The sequence below is a fragment of the Lipotes vexillifer genome, unplaced genomic scaffold (assembly GCF_000442215.2).
Source record: "Lipotes vexillifer unplaced genomic scaffold, Lipotes_vexillifer_v1.1 scaffold110, whole genome shotgun sequence".
NCBI lineage: Eukaryota > Metazoa > Chordata > Mammalia > Artiodactyla > Lipotidae > Lipotes > Lipotes vexillifer.
The window spans coordinates 704,831-709,386 of NW_006791887.1; positions in this window are offsets into that span (position 1 = coordinate 704,831).

Here is a 4,556-nt window from a genome sequence, read left to right on the forward strand (position 1 = left end):
GACCTGCTGATCTTTGGTGTCATTGCCAATAATTACAGAAGGCAACAGATAAGCCAAAAAAAAAAAAACACCCAAGACAAAACAAAACAAACAAACAAAAAAAACACATCCATCCCCAATGGAGAGATATTCTATGGCCCATTTCCAGTCATATGCAAACCCAAACAGGCAAGGTAATTCTGATCAGGTTTTTCATTAAACTTGATTTGGATCAGCCTTAACATTGGTTAAGTCACACGCGGGCAGTGTCACTGAGTGGTTGTAGCTGGCATAACCTAAAACCTCTCAAGCATCAGAAAAGCATGTGAATTTATAACAGTCAGAATGAAACAAGGTTGTGCCAGCCCGTGTGTTTGTACCTGCTTAAAGGGGGTCCGTGTTGAGAGCTGCTATTGATGGCATCAGGCACAGCAGAAGAATTAAGAATCAGCCATGTCCACAGAATGTCAGCTGCAGCTGCTATGTGACTCAAGTGGCAGTGGTGGATCTAGGGGACAAAGAGATTATTAATTGCCCCCACCCTTACACATTTTGGGTCTAAAGTGTTCCCATCAGAGGTGCCAGAGTTGTTTAATCTATGAGTCTATAGTATTTCAATTGGCAGATAGCAGACCAGGCAGCTAACTCATTGGCAATATCCCAACAATCAATAAAAAAAAATCTTTCATCAAAAGGAGTATTGGCCAGAGTTATGAGAATGGCCTTGAGTTCTGCCCACTATGTGGACAACCACACCAGTTTTCAAGATGGCATATATTGAACAGCACTTGAACAGCTGAAGCAGCCCGGTGGACACTAACAGGATCCAACTAAGCCAAACCATCAATGAACAAGGGTCAGGCTTTAAGGAGAACCTCTGTGAGTCAAGGGCCCCATTAAACCAACGGATTTATTTCAGGTTGTATACGTAATGGAGAAGAAAGTTTCTCCAAAACAATAGCTGCCCCTTTTTCATATACACTGAGACGCTGTTGGGGCCAGGTCACTGTGTCCTTAAATATACAATCTCCATTTGACAAGCAAGTAGACTGGGCCTTTTCCTTATTAGTTGTCAAGTCTGAATTGACCCACCCAAAAATGGGGACAGCAGGCTGCAGAGTCCTAAGCCCTCTATGCATGGATCAGGCGTTCAGCTTGGCAACACACTAATGGCCACCCCGCTTTTTAAAAGGGGTGTACTTAGTGCCTGCATCCGGCAGGTGGCGATGTTGTACTGGGAAATTGCCTCTCTGAGCTGCCACCATTTAAGTCTTTAGAGCTGTGATTTCCATTTCTTCTCAGATTTTATATTCTTTTGGGAGACCACCTGGAAGAGGACAGAGATTACCTCTCTACACGCCACAGTGCCTGAATGAAAGAATCCCTTCTGGACTTCATGAGCATTTACAATACAAGCATGTACAACATAAATATCAAGTAGATGTTCAGCAGTGAAAGACTCATTACCAAATCATTTTCTGGAAAAAAGTATTAAATAAGTCAGTAGGAGCAGCCTCAGAACAGTAAAATTACTGCTCCTGATTTCCAACACCTCCATCCCCAGGATGGGGAGTTTCTTTACCTGTGTGCGCCTAAATCACAGGGCAGCAGCAGGGATCTCCATACTACCATAAAGGAGAAGCAGCCCTGAAAATTTGTGAATAAGGAATTGTAGACCATATGGGAACAGACCGAAGTTCCCTCCTAGAACATTTAAGCTCCTCTTCCTTTCTGCAAAGAATTAATAACTTATAATCTCATGGTATCCAATGATTTCATTTAAATAAAATTATATTTGTTTGCACAGGGTTTCAAGCACAAGTCTGGAATTAAGACCAGGCTTTGTTCAAATCCCAGCATCACCATTTACAAGTTATGTGACCCGAAGCAAATTACATAATCACTCTGAATCTCAGTTTCCTCATCTGTGAAATGGTAACATGCCACCAGATACAAAGTGTTCTCGTAAAGATTCAATGGGACATTTAATCACATTTGGTTTTTATTATTAGCTTTGTTGAGGGGAACGGTGCTTAACTGTAAGGCCTATGGCCAGAGGACCCTGGCTCCCTGGGAAGGCAGCTCAGGAGTTCAGGCATTTAGGCAGTAAGAAAGCACAAAAATTAAGACTATGAGAGGCATGGAAGGGGATGGCAGTTGGATATCTGTGGGGGGCCAACATAAGCCTAAGAACTGCCTTTCCTTTTTATGAATGTAGTATTTGTTTTGTAGAAGAACAGAAAACATTTATCTCAAACTTCCTCTGGTATGAGGAAGAAATACATTCAGTGATGAACTCAGGCATTCTAGAGTCATATCAAACAGGAATTTCAGAAGGGACCACTTTATACTTCATTCTTTGCCATACAGATATCTCCCCTCTGCTATGCTAGAGAATACTGAATGGTTCTACTATGCTAGAGAACACTGAACACCAATGGAGAGCACAGAGTAGAAGGCAGTAATTAGTCAGCAAACTTGTACTGAGCACTTTCTATGCGCCAGGCTCTGTGTTAGGGGTGATGAGCAAACTGACATTATCCCACCTTTAGGGAGGGTACATTTCCAGCTTGCAGCTCCTTGGGGGCAATCTGCTGAACATGCAAGAGCAGAATCACCTGTAGTATTTAGAGCACTCAAACTCTGAGCACAGATCCTACTCCTGAACTAATTCTAGGAGGTCGGGGCACAGGAGGCTGTATTTTTAATAAATTCTAACACCCAGTTTGGGAACCACCACTGGTGTTACTCAAAGGGTGGTCAGACCCTCACACTCAGTCTGTCTAAGAGTGCAGTATAGGAATGTGTTTTTTCAATGAACCTCGAGGTTTGAGATCTGCCATGCTAGACTGCCTTTCTCTCTCTCTCTCTCTTTTTTCTCCTTTTCAGCCACGCATGGCATGTGGGATCTTAGTTCCCCTGACCAGGGATCGAACCCATGCCCCCTGCAGTGGAAGAGTGGAATCTTAACCACTGGACCTACAGGGAAGTCCCTAGACTGCCTTTCTCTTACACCACTTCCTTTCTATTAGATAATATGTGTGAAAATGCATTATGAACAGCAAAGCATGATGCCAAGTTAGTGTGGTCCAGTTTATACAACCAACTGAAGTCAATGTGGAGTATAATGAGGCATTCCTCAGAGCTTAACAGGTCTCTGACCAAAACCTCATGATTCTCTCTGACCAAAACCTCATGATTCTCTCTCTCTTTTTTTTTAAATTATTTTACTTATTTATTATTTTTGGCTGCGTTGGGTCTTTGTTGCTGTGAGCGGGCTTTCTCTAGTTGCAGCGAGTAGGGGCTACTCTTCATTGCAGTGCGCAGGCTTCTCATTGCCATGGCTTGTCTTGTTGCAGAGCATGGGCTCTAAGCGTGCGGGCTTCAGCAGTGGCGGCAGGCGGGCTCAGTAGTTGTGGCTCGCAGGCTCAGTAGTTGTGGTGCATGGGCTTAGTTGCTCCGCAGCATGTGGGATCTTCCAGGGCCAGGGCTCGAACCCGTGTCCCCTGGATTGGCAGGTGGATTCTTAACCACTGTGCCACCAGAGAAGTCCTCATGATTCTCTTTATAGTAGCATAAGCTTCTGGCAGGTAAGGCTGATAGAACAGTGCTGTTACCTCACTGAAGGCCCTTCTGCCACTGGCCCCTGGAGCAGATTCACGGTGCCTGAGCAGTTACCACACCTGGAGGGCTTCCTCTCAGAAGGCCCTTAAAGTCTACACATTCCTCTGGGCCACTTGCAGAATCTTTTGTATCATGACCGAAATACTTATTAGGCGAAACTTGTATGAGCATAGTCATATGGTTCTAACCCCCTGAAATGCTTTCTCAACACACCATGAAATCCAAACTCAGGATGTGGGATTCTGGATGAGGAAGAAACTGGATGGGTTGGAGGGGACAGGCAGATGTCTAGAGAAGACACTGAACTGCCACTTTAGATGTGAAGAATGGCAAGTGCCTTGGGAATACTCAGGTGGTGATGCCCCACAAATGGCTGCTGACAAAGAGTGTGGAGATCTGAAGAGGGTTAAGGTCAATGACAGAGGCAGAGGGGACTTCAGCTGGAAGTTTGCATAGAGAGAAAGTAAATGAAGAATTCATCAGTGTATGGAGTCACATGTGAAGTGAGAGGAGAAAGAGTGCAGTGAAAGAGCCTAAGAAAGAGGGACCAAATTCAGAAGAAGTGAATCATGAGAGCAGAAGCCAAAGGAGGTTAACATCTCAAGGAAATACCTGTCAACCAGTGTCAAATACCACAGAGCAGTCAGCAAGGGAAAGAACAGAAGAGAGGTCTCTGGATTTGCAATCCGCACATCACTGGTGACGTTTCCCAGAGCAAAAGAGCAGAGTGATGTGGGAACTATTTCCTTCATGGTTTTGGCCAGAGTGTTTACTAATAAATCTCAATTCCTTTTATAGTTCCGATTTAATTATTTCATGTCAAGGATTACCAGGTCTCATATTATATGTATATTATCACTGAACATTAAGAAACTTTGCTTTTTGAAGGGCTGCCTCAGTAAGAACCAAAATGTAGCTGGATGTCTTTTCTCCCTACCCCTCAGCTTTCCCTA